Source organism: Palaemon carinicauda, chromosome 1 (assembly GCF_036898095.1).
Source record: "Palaemon carinicauda isolate YSFRI2023 chromosome 1, ASM3689809v2, whole genome shotgun sequence".
Classification (NCBI taxonomy): Eukaryota; Metazoa; Arthropoda; class Malacostraca; order Decapoda; family Palaemonidae; genus Palaemon; species Palaemon carinicauda.
The window spans coordinates 65,674,046-65,690,197 of NC_090725.1; positions in this window are offsets into that span (position 1 = coordinate 65,674,046).

Consider the following 16,152-nt stretch of genomic DNA (forward strand, 5'->3'; position numbering starts at 1 on the left):
GGAGGAGGAGAGTCGATGAAAGGGACGGTGTACCCCTTTTTCAATAGGGAAGTCGACCAGTGGTCGGCTCTGTAATGCATCTACCTCTGCCATCTGCTATTTAGGTATCCCACCATCGGTGGAGAGGCTAGAGGATTGCCTTCCCTAGAGGGAACGTCCTCGCTGGGGTTTCTTATTATCTTTACCCTTTCTCCCTCCTATGGGATGAAAGGGGTGCCTAAATTCCTGCTGTTATGCTTCCCGCTCCTTTGGTGTGTTCTTTCTTTGGTCTTGAGGCGTACAAGATGGTTGCCTCTGCTGCATTGGTGCCGGTTGATAGGGGTGAGAGATAACTACTCATTGGAGAAGTTTCCTGACTTTCTCTTCTTCATCGGTCCGCGACCTCCTCAATGTCGTCTCATTGAACAATGTCGCCTCAGTGGACAGACTAACCACTGGAGTGTTCCGGAGTTTCATCGCATCATTCTTGGGCACTTGTCTCTGGAATCTTGAGACTACAGCATCTTGTCATCAAAGGACCGAGTTGATCCAATGGTTGACCACGTTCTCCATCAGGAAATCATGGGTCCTCGTACAAGAGAGTAGGAAGGCAAATAATGTCTCTATCCTCTTGGGTGTCAAGAAGTCCTCGTTCTTAACGAGGTAACAGACCATACCCAACCAATAGTCCATACAAGAAGCAGATTGCTAGGAGCGCTTAGCAGCCCGTTCCATATTGGTGGAGTACACCACAGAAAACTGGACTAGCAGAGTTGCCAGTTTAGCCAAAGATGAACCTTGTATCAGAGACACAATGGCTGGACCAAGTGGAAGGGGGGAAGGGTCATCTCCCTCCACCTCACAGTACTTTCTTTGCCTTACATATGGTAAAGGTGGAAGCTTAGAGGAGTCCACCGGTCAAAGAGAGCGTGACGTACCTGCCACTTATGCGTACCCCCTCTTCTTCGCTGCCTTAACTCTCCTCGACCAAGGTAGGCTACTTTGGGCTTGGTAGGTCTTGGCACGTCAGAAATTGATCCAACACCGTGTCTTTGCCCTCGACCGGAATCTCACCAGGCACTACCAGCTTATTAATCTTCCTAATGTAAGCGAGCACTTGCGAAAAGTTCCTGTTTGAGTCTTTTTGCTCTAAAGGGATAATTTTCGGGCTGGCGGAAGTTGGCAGCACTCCATCTGAATATTCAGAGCCGTCATCAAAAGGTTCTTCCTCTCCTGAACCAGCACTCATAGCAGCCAGGGGAGGGTGGAGGTCATCAACTTGGTTTCTCCCACTGAAGAGTGTGCTCTGAGGGGAAGTCCACTATGTCCCGGTCTTACAGGAGCAGAGTGGGCCGAAAAACGTTCCCCTCCAGTCTGACGTTCACCCATAGAATGCCAGTTCTTGGGCAATGTCCTAGAGTCCTTCCTCTCACCCAGTATTATTATTATTACTATTATTATTATTATTATCTTTATTAATTGCTAAGCTACAACCCTAGTTGGAAAAGCGGGATGCATAAGCCCAGGGGCTCCAACAGGGAAAATAGCTCAGTGAGGAAAGGAAACAAAGAAAAATAAAATATTTTAAGAAGAGCAACAAAATCAAAATAAATATCTCCTATATAAACTATAAAAACTTTAACAATCCAAGAGGAAGAGAAATAAGATAGAATAGTGTGCCCAAGTGTACCTTCAAGCAATAGAACTCTAACCTTCTTCATGGAAGCTTCCATTAGTTTCGTGCCTTCAGAAGTTTTCAGAGGAGGAGTAACCTTCTCGGCCCACTTCTATAGGCGAGAGCCTATAGTTCTCTGTGAGAGAGACCTCTGTAGGGGATTTAGATCTCCTACCCATACAAGGGTAGATTGTATCTGCCCTCAGAGGGTTGACGACTACTTGGTCCCTTCTCTTCCTCTTGGTCATGATCGGAATCACCCCCAACCTCTCCAAGGCAAGGCTGGATCCAGATTGTTGGGAATCTTAGCTTTGAGGCAATCCTCATACCTCGAAGCCCTCTGGGTGACAGGAGGAGGAGGATGAAAAGGTAGTTGCTGTCTAGCTATACTAGATCACTTAGGGTCCACTGGACTGTCACTCATGAGGACTCCAAAAAGATGTTGGGTACCTTTGAAGAAGAAACCTTAGGTGGGAGGTTAGCTGAGATACCAACTTCCTGCCTCAGTGTTTGGGCAAGGTTATGAAACCAAGCGTTGTCCTTCGAGAACAAAGTTCCTGGTGGAGCTCCCTTGTGTTCCCTGGGCTTAGATGGTGTGCTCTGGGAAGGGAGAGGACAAGCAGACTTTGAGTCATGCTGTAAGTCCTTTCCACGCTATCCATCTGTCGGTCGTTCTGGTTAGGCGGACTCTACCTGTGAATGCTGGCAATGATAAGATCACTGGCGCTCAGTGACCTGAGCGCCTTGATCAAATCTCGCTGGAAAAACACTATTTTCCTGTATTCCCATGGAAGGGGGATTCATTCATCCTAGTGCATACATTTTTACCTGACCGCTCAGATATGGGAGCATGCTCACCAGGCGAGAGGTGGAGGTGAGCGCTGGCTTGTCTGTCTCTCCTCTATCTCTCTCAGGTGAGCGCTTGCGAGGTGACCAATCATGATAGTGAGGTGGGGTTGGCGAGACGAGCTGGCTCACTCACCTACCTCAACCCACTCCTTCTCCCTAGAGTAGGGATCTAAAGTGTGCAAGGTCCTACTAGCAAGCCTAGGAGCTTTGCTTTCGTAAGAGTTATTGCGCTTACTCAACTCGAACGAATAAGCTTTCCTTCCCTCCTCATTCGGAGGTAAAGCACTCAACACTACTGTAAGGCCTCTCCACCTGAGATGGAGTTGCACAATCCCTTACGATTGCATCTAGGAGAGGGGCTCTGCTGCTCACATTATCTCCCGAAGGAAACAAGAGCATCTTTTTCCTCTCCCTAAAGAGAGAGGGAGGACAGTGGGCTGAACGTTTGCCCGACAGCTTCGAGGCAGGTTTTAACTCAGGAGAGTTGATACCTGTAGGCCCAGTCTCATGAACCTGGCCTAGCATAGAGAAGAGCCCTTGGCTGTGCCCGCCGGGCACAATGACGAGATGAGGGAAAAAATGACAACCTCCTCATCCAGCTGTGAAAAGTTGTGATCCGATGCACTGGAGTGGGGCATAGACGAATCTAATGCCCTTCGGCAGAAACCCCGTGGGGGTGACTACTCAGAAGAACGCTTCTCCCGCAAGCGGGAGGCTCGATCAACCTTTTTTCCTCCTGATGGAGTGTCTCCCCACTGGTGAGCAACAAAACGCTCAGGAGGTAGTAATGAGTTGTCTTCCCTCGTAAGGGTAGACTGTCCAACACCTGGAGGTGAACCTCTGGGTTGCTTATTTCGTTTCTCCTCCGTACGGGGGAACCTGGCCAGAGGATCAACTCCCTGCCCAACCTCTGGAACATAGCCAAAGCTCGTTTCCGAGACCATAAGACGTCGTGACGAGTCACTCCGGTGAGTGCTCATCCTCAACTGCTCCTGTCCTCCCGCAGGGAAAACGTCAGGGTGAGCAAGACACAAAGTCTCAGCGATTGAATGTGCACACACACCCAATCGTAAGACTTCTTACAGCTTCTCCTTTGACGGAGGACCCATCAGCCCCAAGGAAGGCCACAAGAGACGAACTGCGTCGTCTGAGAGACTCCCCTGCAGAAGATCACGCCGCTGCCCCTTTGGGGGAGGTTGTGGAGAGAATCTTCACACATGGTTGTCCCAGTGTTACCTGTGCGCCACTCATACTCGATTGGTCCCCGGGGAAGCCATTCGAGCAGTCAGAATGGTGAGACCGAAACGAATGAGAGTTGGCGAACCTTGCTCCCCAGCCTTCTTTTCTTTCATTTGCCAAATCTCAACCAATCCCTAAATACTGCTCAAGGAGACTACTGTGTGCACCAGCAGCCTCGGCTCGCAGGACAGAGACCGTGAGCATCGGTCTCCTTAGCGGACATGAAGTGCCCTTCCGTGTCCAGACAAATCTGCATAATAGGGATCCCAATGGGCAGTCACGCCTGAAAATAAAAAGGTTGAAAGTTTTAGCTTTAGGCCAGCTGCAAAATTTTATAATTGTAACGCGGGAGTGAGACACATCTGCACTCCACGAGCCTAATTAAAAATTGACGGTTAGTCGCTAGTGCTGGTGGGAACGGGTGCCTAGCATACCCTGCTAACTAGCACTGGGTAGTTATACCCTGCAAGATAAGCTTATTGGCTAGTTTCAGCTTCACCGAAAAAAATATTCCATATAAGAGAGCGGAAGGTTTGTACAGGAATGTGATATCTGGTGTTCCTCGGAGAAGTGTTCTTGGACCATTACTTTTCATACTATATACACATGACATGTGGTTTGGTTTAGAAAACACGCTTGTTGCATATGCAGATGATGCTACTCTCTTGGCATCAATTCCATCTCCTGAATGTAGATCTGGGGTTGCTGAATCCCTTAATAGAGATCTAGCTAAAATTAGTGCATGGTGCAAATTATGGGGTATGAAGTTGAATCTTAACAAAACTCAAAGTATGATTGTAAGTAGATAAAGGACCGTGGCTCCTCAACATACGGATCTCAGCATTGATAATGTTTCTTTAACTTTGTATGACTTTTGAAATTTTAGGTGTAATTCTCGACAGCAAATTTACATTAGAGAAACACATAAGGTCTGTGTCTTCTTCAATTGCACAAAAAATTGGCTTATCAAGAAAGTCTTACAAGATTTTTGGTGATCAATCTATTCTGTAGAAGTGTTTTAATTCTATCATTTTACCTTGTTTTGAGTATTGTTCTCCTGTCTGGTCTTCATGTGCTGATGCTCATCTTAATTTGTTGGACAGGAACTTACGATCTATTAAATTTCTTATTCCTGATCTAGATATTAATCTCTGGCACCGTCGTTCAATTAGTTCATTATGCATGTTGCATAAGATTTTTTATAATTCTGACCATCCTTTACATTCAGATCTTCCCGGACAGTTCCATCCTGTTCGTAATACTAGGTATGCAGTTAATTCTAATAGTCAGGCCTTCTCCATCATGGCACTCAATACTACACAGTACTCTAGAAGTTTTATTTCAACTGTGACTAAGTTGTGGAATGATCTTCCTAGTCGGGTAGTTGAATCAGTAAAACTTCAAAAGTTCAAACTCGCAGAAAATGTTTTTATGTTGAACAGGCTTACATAAGTCCTTTTATGGTTTATATATCAAATATGTTTTAATGTTGTTAATGTTTTTAAAATATCTTATTTTAATTTTCATTACTTTTTATATTGTCTATTTCCTTATTTCCTTTCCTCACAGGGCGATTTTTCCCTGTTGGAGCCCTTAGGCTTATAGTATCTTGCTTTTCCAACTAGGGATGTAGCTTAGCTAATAATAATAATAATAATAATAATAATAATAATAATAATAATAATAATAATAATAATAATAATAATAATAATAACAACATTTCACAAGAACAAACTAATATTACTCGGCAAAGTATCGAAAGGAAATAACTTGATTTTCCAGGCATCGCCAAACATACAGTATAGTACTTCTTTTCTTAAATTTAAAGTAAATAGTTCTGTAGACTACTCTTAACAACTGATATAGACGTCTTACTGAAATACAGTAATGCCTCACGCCACGAAATTAATTTGCTCTGGAATGGCTTTCATTTTGTGAAAATTTTGAGTTATGAGTCACATTTTATATGTAAATTGCCTAATTTGATCCAAACCCTACAAAAACACCACATTAAATTTAAAAATAAAGCTACAGTATAATCAAAATGAAATACTGTACAGCCAAATACATTTAAACCATTCAGTATACCTAACCTGTATGTTAATACCTATATATTAATGAATTAAAATATAATGCAATAATTAATGTAAAATAATACAATACATACAGTAAAATACTGTACTTATACAAAATATACAGTATCATATGTACTGTACTATTATAGTTATCCTTACTATAGATACATTTTCTATTGTGTAAGCAATCCGTTTTCTTCAACTTTTAAATGGTTAACTATATTATTCTCGGCCTGGCTGGCAAATCTCTTTTATCATAAAACATTTTTCGCAATCTGAGTCGGAAAAATCTTCGCCTCTCGTTTTGCAGCAAGAAAATTTCATAGGCAGATTCTTTCGCGAAGAGAGGTACAACTATACTTAGTATCGTTATTCGATGTTTCGATGATGGGAATAACAAGATTACTCGGTAACAAATGGATAAGATTTGCCTTTAATAGGACATAACTAGACATGTACGCTGTGATATTAACTCGACTTGCGAAATATGTAAAACCAGTCTCTGTTTTTCTTGCAAGAAAAAATACTAACCAAACCTGGGAAAGTATTTCATTTTTATGATGTGAAAGAATATCTATTATTTTAAGAAAATATTTGTCCTATTAGTGTACATTTATTAGATAAATATTGCCCTAGTTATAAGATAATAGTACTCATAAACAATACAGACCCATGAAATACTTTGTATTGTTACTCGATATTTCAATAATAGAAATACTAACATTAATCGATGGCCTTTGAAAGGAAATCCCTTGATTTGCCTGCTTGTTTTCTGTGACTGTCAAGAATATGACGTCACCTGACATACAGTACCAACTCAACCCATATTAAATCTGTTCTTAATATATACTGTATTCTGTTTAGAATGGATACAATACTACATATTATCAATAAAAGAAAATACTAAATTACCAGGATAAATTAATTAAATTCTATGCAAGAAAATAGATTATTTCTAAGGAAATAGTTATCCTGTAGTGTACAGTTAACTCCCCGTTAACACGATTTCTGTTAACCCGATTTTGAAGTTACACGAATTCAAATTTATTGAGAAATGTTGTTAACACGAAATGTCTGATGTTACACGACTTGAATTTCCCGCCACAGAGAGAGAGAGAGAGAGAGAGAGAGAGAGAGAGAGAGAGAGAGAGAGAGAGGTGCTGTGGAGCGTCGTCCCCATTAGGTTCGCCAAAGCAAGCCATATTTCTGAGAGGAAAGCGGGGCCTCTGTCAGTCGTGATGTCGTCAGGAACGCCAAACCTGCTCACCCAGCTTGACAGGAGGGCTTCGGCACATGCTTGAGTTGTAGCTTCGGTCATCGGCGATGCCTCCAACCACCTCGTGGAGCGATCGATGATCGTAAGTAGGTAGCGAGCGGATCCAGAAGGAGGCAATGGTCCCACGACGTCGATGTGTATATGTCCGAAACGTCTTTTTGGCTGGGGAAAATCGCCCACCCCCGATTCGGTGTGACGGCTGACCTTGCTTGACTGGCAGTTGATGCATGACCTCGCCCATTCCCGGGCGTCCTTTTTTATCCCTGGCCAGACAAACTTTTCAGACAGAAGGCGAGCGGTGGTGCGTCCTGAGGGGTGCGAAAGTCCATGGATGATATCGAATATTTTCCTTCTGCAGGAGGCTGGTACCCAGGGACGAGGGCGGCCCGTGCTGGTGTCGCAAAGAATAGTTACTCCTGCTGGTCCGAGGGGAACCGCACTTATCTTGAGCGCAGATGGCTCCGTCAGGTGAACCTGTGCTTCTCGGTCGGTGCGTTGTTCGGTTGCGAGATTGGCGTAGTCGATTCCCAGGTGGATCGCGTCAATTTCAATCCTTGAAAGGGCGTCCACGACTGGGTTTTTCTTTCCTGGGACGTAACGTATGGTGCACCCAAATTCGGCGATTGATGCGAGATGACGTTGTTGTCGGGATGACCATGCGTCCGTTGATTTCGTGAAGGCGTGGACGAGGGGTTGATGATCCGTTGCAATCGTGAAGGGGGTACCCTCCAAGATGTGCCTGAAGTGGCGGACGGCGAGGTAGACGGCGAGGAGTTCCCTATCGAAGGTGCTGTATCTTGTTTCGGCGGGTTTCAATTTCTTGCTGAAGAATGCCAGCGGTCGAGGAGAACCATCAACGAGTTGCTCAAGCACAGCCCCGCAGGCGACGTTGCTGGCATCGGTCATTAGTCGTAGGGGCGCGTTGTCGTCGAAATGAGCCAGGGTGGTGGCATTCGCAAGGGCATCCTTCGTCCGAGCGAATGCCTGTTGCTGGGGCAAGCCCCACTCGAGTTTTTTTGCTTTTCCTTTCAGGACGTCGTTGAGGGGTGACAGGGTTTGTGCGATGTTGGGGATGAAGCGCCTGTAGTAATTGACCATGCCCAAGAACTCCTGAAGTTGGCGGATGGTCGTAGGTACTGGTAACTTCCTGATGGCGTCGACTTTGGTTGTCATGGGTTTTACCCCGCGCGAGGATACACGGTGACCAAGGAAATCCACTCCCTCCGCACCGAACGTACATTTGTCGAAGCGTACGACTAGGCCATTCTCCTGTAGGCGCTTTAGGACGGTGCGGACGTGTTCCCGGTGTTCCTCCTTGGTTTTCGAGAATATCAGGATGTCGTCGACGTAGCAGACGCAGAAAGGTAGGTCACCCAGAATGCTATCCATTAGTCGTTGGAAGGTTGCCCCGGCGTTGCGTAGACCGAAGGTTGAGTATGCGAAGGTGTAGGATCCGAACGGCGTTACAATGGCAGTTTTCGGGATATCTTCCGGGAATACGGGGACCTGGAAGTAAGACTTGAGAAGGTCCATCTTGGTAAAAAACTTTGCGCCGTGCAACGCGTTCGTTAGATCCTGCATGTTGGGCAGTGGGTAATGATCGGGCGTTGTGATGAGGTTGAGGCGCCTGTAGTCGCCGCAAGGTCTCCAGGACCCGTCCGGCTTTGTAACCATGTGCAGGGGTGATGCCCATGGGCTCGATGCTTTCTTACAGATACCCATGCGTTCCATGTCCTCGAAGGCGCGTTTGGCATCCTTCAGTTTCTGAGGCGGGAGGCGGCGGAATTTGGCGTGAGTGGGAGGTCCTGTCGTTGTGATGTGGTGGTAGATACCATGCTTGGACGGGGAACCTGGCGAGTGTCGGAGCTCGGGCTTGAAAACCTCGGGAAACTCTCGTAGGAGGTCGGCGTAGGGATGCGTTGTTACGGCGGATACGGACATTGTTGCAGGGCCGTGTTCTAGGGCGCGAGACTGGCAGGTTCCCGTGTCGATGAGACGTCTGTTAGCGACATCGACGAGGAGTCCATGGTGGGCGAGGAAATCCGCACCGAGGAGGGGGCGATTGACGTCGGCGATAGCGAAGGGCCAAGAATACGAACGGCCCATGATAGATATCTTGAGGGTCTTGATTCCATAGCACCGTATGGGAGATCCGTTGGCGGCGATGAGTGAGGGAGCGTTTTTGTCGGGACCACGGTCTAGGTCGGACTTCGAAGGAGGGAACGTTGACTGCATTGCGCCGGTGTCCACCATGAGTCTACGGTTGGAAATGGTATCGAGGATACAGAAACCAATCTTGTTATGGTTAACTGCGGCCGCGATGGTGGCAGGTGGATGCTTCTGGCGTCATCTTCTAGGGAAACTGCATGGTGCTCTACATTTCTTGGCGTCACTGCCGAACTGTTGGTGGTAGAAGCACCATGCTGGGTTAGCCCTAGGGTTTGGTCGCGTCGGTTGCGGTGGTTTCTTTCTTGATAGACGGTTGATCTCGTCGTCCTCGAGGGCCATTGCCGAGGAGTCTATGGAAGAGCAGCTGCTGAAGGAGGAGAACGGAGGCGGTGTTGACGATGATGCTCCGAGGCGAGATGCTTTGGAGGCCTCGTGGAGCTTCTGAGCCTTCGACAGGAGTTCGTTCATCGGGAGCGTGTCGGCGTCTGTCAATTGGGCCCGTACGTCCTGTGGTAGGTGTCGAAGAAAGATCTCGCGAGATAAGCTAATCTCACGTCGTCGGCCGTTGCTGTCTGTTTCGGGGAGCATGAGCAGGCCGGTTAGCTCGTCCCACGCCTCGACAGGAGAGGTGTCACCCATGGGCTTGCCGGCGAGGTCCAGTACTTTCTGTGCCCTTGCTGAGACGGGGAGAGGGAGTAGATACCGATGAGTTTCGTTCTCAGGTCGTCGTATGAAACTTGGCCGGCCTGGGCGTCGACCAATGGGGAAATCTTGTCGAATACTTCTTCAGGTATGGAGGTGAGAACGATGTCAGCCTTGGCGCAGGAGTCGCTGAGTCTAGCGACGCGGAAGAGTACGTCCGCTCTCAGGAACCAGGAAGCGGTGTTGTGTTGAGAAAAGGGCGGCAGTTTGACTTTGGGCGTGGAGGCGAGGCCGTTGGGTGCGATGGGCGTGTTGCTTCCTGCATCGTGGCCAGACGACGAGTCGGCGAAGAGGTGAGAAGTTGATATGTCGGTTAAGCTCATCCTACTGCCTTACGTTCACCGAAGTGTGGGAGAACCAAAGGCAGGTTCTTGCCTAAGGTAACGGAGTATGTAGAAGGTAGCACGGCCGTAATAAGTCCGTTAATGGCAAAGCCAAAACCGCTGATGCTACTTTCAACTCCGGGGTCACCAGTTGTAAGGACAGTGAGACAAGCGTCACCAAGATCAACTGATACTTTATTTGAATGCGCACGGAAATACATTACAAGGTGCGGACGGAAACGTAGGATTACGTTGGCGCCAAGTCAGATTGAAGTGCCCGCCAAAATATATGTGTTTTCTTACACTTACAAATATATGAATTATGGGTTAACAAAAACATGTTATGAAACGATACATATATCAAAATGTAGCTCTGGTAGAGCGGAATATATATACATAGGACACCACAGTGTGGCGAAGAGAGAATTTAAATAAATAAGCAGTTTGTCGATTTTCTGGACGACGAAGGGATCGGTGTCCTTACAATGTGATTAATTGTAAATGAATAAGCATGACATTAAAAGGAAAAAAAATTTTACGATCTGTTACTTATTAATTGAAATGAAAGAAAAATAAATTGGTAATGTGTTTGATATGCGTAGTAGCATTGTGCGTTCACACATACCAGAAAGTAATGTTCATTGCCTTTTTAACTTAAATATTTGGTTATTGATATAAAATTAATTGTAAATAAATATTCATTATACTAAAAGGAAAAATATGTTACGATCTGTTGTTTATCAAAATGAAAGAAAAATGAAACGCTAATTTGTTCGATATGCATAGATAGTAGCATCATGTGTTCGTAAATACCACACAGAACAGTTCATTGTGATTTTTAACAAATGCGTACTTATAGACAGAATTAATTCTAAATAAATAATCATCAGATTAAAAAGAAAAATATGTTACGATACGTTATTTACTTACCGACTTGAAAGAAAAATAAATCACAAATGTGTTTGATATGCATATGTAGTAATATTGTGCGTTCGTACATACAATTGTTTTGTTTACTGTGTTTTATAACTTAAAATATACTTATTAATATAAAATTCATTGTAAATAAATAATCATGAGATTAAAAGGAAAAAATATATATGAGAGAGAGAGAGAGAGAGAGAGAGAGAGAGAGAGAGAGAGAGAGAGAGAGAGAGAGAAACCAACAATGGTGACAAGAGTAATGCGTCATAGTGTGAATGTACATGGGTAATAACTTATTTTACTATAAAATAAATACAAGTACAGTAGGAATGTGTGTTTTTATTGTTTCTGTGACCTTCAAATATATCCATAATGTGTTTGTTCAAGTTTCATAGTAACAAAATCCCAAAATATACAGACTTTCCCAATGCCCAGGAACGTAACACCCGCTATTACCATTATTTCTTATGGAGAAATTATGTTCCATTAACCTGATTTCCGTTAACACGACATCTCCAGGAACAAAACCCTCGTGTTAACAGGGAGTTAACTGTAATACTTCCGACAGACTTGTGACGTCAACACAGCGAAAAAAATGGTTGTAAAGCTAAACAGTCGTAAGTTGATGACTACCTGTAGCATTATGAAATAAAAACACCTAGGGATCAAAGGTCCAGCGATCCCAAAAGTGTTGGAATCTTCCTCCTACCTGTAGCATCTCATTGCTTAGGTGGTCCAGAGGGCTTGCCACCCTGACCGCGTCCTCCCCTGCCTCGTGAGGGCTGTCTTGAGGAGCCCCGTCGAGAGCCTCTTCCTTTCGGACGAAAGGTAGTAGTGTGCCTCTCAAAGCCTTGGTTGAAAGCTGGTGACTGGACAACCAGCTGTTGAGGCACCATTTGGAAGGTGGTCTGTGGCTGAGCGACCACTTGGGGCATCGCGGTCATGGTGACCGTGTTATGTTGCTGAGTAGGCCGAGAAGGTAGTCTTGGCTTCTTTGTCTTCCGTTTGGGTTGGGGACCCACATCCGGGGAAGACTTCCTCTTTGAGGAGATGCCCCACTTTTGGAGAATGTTCCTATTCTCTGTGGTGGCTTTCTCAACTACCTCTTGGACCACTTCTTTTGGGAAGAGGTCCTTACCTCAGATACTGGAAGAAATCAGCTTCCTGGGTTTGTGTTTCACTGTTGCAGCAGCAAACACAAACTCCCTACAGGCTCTCCTGGCCTTTATGAAGGCGTCCAGGTCCTTTACGAGGGTGGCCATGTGCATCTTGGCCAGGACTGTGAGCATATCTAGGGTGCTGTTGTGGCCTGTACACATCTCTATGCAGTTCTGGAGGGAAAGAGAAGCGGCTAGCCTCTCTTTTGTCTCTTGCTCCCTTCGCAAGAGAAAGTCCGATAGCTTCGGTAGGTTCTCGCTGAACTGCTGTCCCGCGATATTAGCTTCAAGTTTTCCTACTGAGAAGGTTAGGTGGACCTCCTTCCATTTCTTCTCATCTGTGGACAAGGCTAGAGACAGAGGCCTACACTCCTCTAGTGTAGGGCATGGTTTGCCTGCCTCAACCGCCTTGGCAACATTCTGAAAAGCCTTCGACGTAAAGGGGAAGGCTTTCGAAGAAGGAGCAAGAAAAGTAGGGTGTTTCTTGCTCAGTGCAGAAACTCACTAGTTGGTATAACCTGCCTTCTTCAGGCTACTCGTCAAGAGAGCCTGTGCCTTGTCGTGGTCGAATACCATGACCTCCTTTGGTTCCGTCTCCTCTTTCGACACTGGTTCACGCTTCAGCCAGATGAAGCACTCCGGGTAAGCGTTGAAGTTCGGCCAGAACTCAATGTCGTCTAGGTGGACGGCTCCCAACTTCTCCGAAATGTAGAGTTTTCCGTTGGTGATCGGCATAAACTCCGCATACCTCCAGGGATTGGTCTCGGAGCAGGATGGCAGGTCCTGTACTCTTGTCGCTTGTAAGACCCTCGGGAGGTGATGGTTCGAGTCACCTTGCGGAACTCTCATCATCTTTGCCTCCCTTTCTACGTTCTCCTTTCGTAGGTTCTCCATTAGGGCGGTAATGTGGGCCAAAACTGCCTGAACCATTGCGTCCAATGGAGGGGTAGGAGCCGAAGACGTAGACGGTGTCGGCTCTACTGCCGGCACAGGCAGAGGGGGCTCCTCCACTTCCGTCGAGTCGTGGTCTTCATCTCCTCCGGGTGGTAGAGTAGACTTCCTCAGGATCGTCCCCAAGGAGATCCTTCTCCGTGTCCGTGGACACTTCAGACATCCTTTCCTCTTGGTGGATGTCCATGCCTTGCAATGCCACAGTAACATCAGCCTCGACTGCAATCTGGACGCTGGGAGGTCCGGGTCGTACCTGGGGTACGACGGCATCAGCTGTTGCTTTTGGGAACAGCAAGCTTCGTACCCCATCGTTGGGGAGGTACGGTCCAGGAGTGTTCTTTTGGAACCCTCGTACCCATTTGCGAGCTGTATCCCTCGATTCCGTTGACTTGGGGTCGGCAAAACCCTCGGCCACTAAGGCCGAGCAGACGTTGCAGTTCTTGGGGTCCCAATAACTCAAGGTTTCGGTTGTAACAACGCAGGCAGCACGAGACCTGCACATAGTGTGACCACAAAAGTTCCTACTTTTGTGGTTACAGGAGATGACCTCACACTTCACTATCTGCTCCTCCTGTAAAGAAAGGAAATTGAAATGAGTATGTGGTAATTTATCACACTTGATGAATAAAAAATGTCATGCATTAAATTTTTTGGTATCTTAACCATGATAGCTTAGGATAGTAAGCTAGAAAGGAAATAGGAAAGACACATACTTGTGCCTCCTATCCAGCCAATTGCTGTGACCTCCCCCAATATTAATATTAGAATTTCCATATTAAAGAAAAATCAAAGAAGGGTTCAAACTTCTAGAGTTAGAATTATTGTATACCAGCACTGACCCTTTCATACAAGTATTAATATTGTGGGGTAAATTATGATCTGATGACTTTCATCAGGGTATTGAAGGAATACTTCACTTCAATATAAGATTGATCACAACAATAGACTGTGAAAGGATACAAAGGGTATGTTGGAAAATATAAACTACTGTATAATATATACTATAGTTTTCTGCCTGCAGTATGTACTATACTGCAGAAATACTGGCTACTGTATAAGCATATACTGTAGTTCAGCCGGCATGTTGCCGGCTAGGCTAGTACCTGGCGGCACTGGTCTAGCTAACTAAATAAGGCATGTATGACGAGCGACAGAATCCAAAATGGCGCCTCCGGTTACTGGCAATGCTCCGATAAACACATTAAAATTATGCTAATTTCACCGTGAGAAGGGAGCTAAAAACTATATACAGGAAAGATTAAATACTCAACTTTCCAGAGGATGAAGATGCTGGAGATTGCAATAGTAACAAAACCGAGAGCGGTTGGGAGATACACCATGCTTAATTCGCTACTACAAAAGGAATAGTTCGCCGGGGTGGTACGGGGAAGGGATCCACCGGGTAAGCTTGATTGCGGCTCCCCTTCAATTTCGCCACTTCCTTCTCAAAGCGAAAACTCTATTCGGGGAGATTTCCACGTGTCATATCAAGCTATACGTCCCCTGATATTATGCGATATCCTTAAGGAAAATTTTAAGGATACTCGTGCCAGGAGTTAGAATTCTGGAGACCTATGGTCAATTCTCTGGGAGTATCACTGTGACCAAATATCCCATAGTAAGCTGTCTATAGGAAGCTTCTATCGGGACAACATGGCTTGAGCCCAAAAACATAGCAATATACATATATCCCTTTGTTTACATTTATATGATTGACACTGTTATATATGCTTTTCATAAAAGGAGATTAAAGCAAACTACAGAAGGAATTCTTTAAATGCTAAAAGGAACTATTTCTTGAATTACCATTATTTTAGCATATACTCATAAAGGCAATGCATATAGTTTTTAATAGAATACCTTTCTTCAATAATTTATTCACTGTCATTTTTTATGGTGTATCAAAGTTTATGGGGGTTTCATCCCTGTTGCTGATGCACGATAATTTTAGTCTTAAACTTTGCAGTGATTGACTTCAAAGCTTAGGAAACTTTTAACTTTTTCTTCCAATGCTTCAGGTATTTTTTGTGGAATTCTATTCTTTTTAATAGCCTGAATACATCAACAACTAATTTTTCTTTTCGTTTTTCTCCAGTTTTGGACACAGGTTTCCCTGATGCCAAAAAGCTCAAGCATTGATTGTTTTCCCAGCTTCATCAACAACTTGGTGCTTAATTTAACAATAAATTTCCTTGCCAATCTTTTGTCCATAGTGATAAAGGGTATAATGTAATAATAAATCAGTCATATTCTACTTAATGTAATTTGCAACCACTACAGTAATTGTTTACTATCATACGAAAAGTTGAAATGCAATGAAATCAGCAGATTTTATCAGAATTATTGGTTCACAACAAAAGAGCTGTTTTTCCATTGTTTGTTCATAGCAGTATGTGTTACTAACAATAACATACCAATTTCCTTTGTTTTTATAACTAACTGAACCAGAAATTGGTCTCAAGAGGTTACTTTATCATAATTGTTATAAAAAAGAGCTCCCATATTACTAGAGATACATGATAAAATCCTTTCTTTTGGGTGAAAATTTGGGTGTTGTATAAGGTAAACCTACAAAAAAATTTCCCCTATTTAACTGTTTTAGGCAGTTGATACTATTTTTATTCTATGTCTAGTGTGTCTGTCAATTGTTTGTGATCACTTGGGTATTATAAGAGGTTTGAATAAAGTTGTAAGGCATTTTTAAGGGGTCACTTTAAACAATGGCACTTTCAATTATCTGGCAAACAGCAAAGTCCTAGGAATTCTACTCTAACTGTACATATATACACACAAACACACCTACTCTGTGTGAAATTGGAATGATAAAAAGATT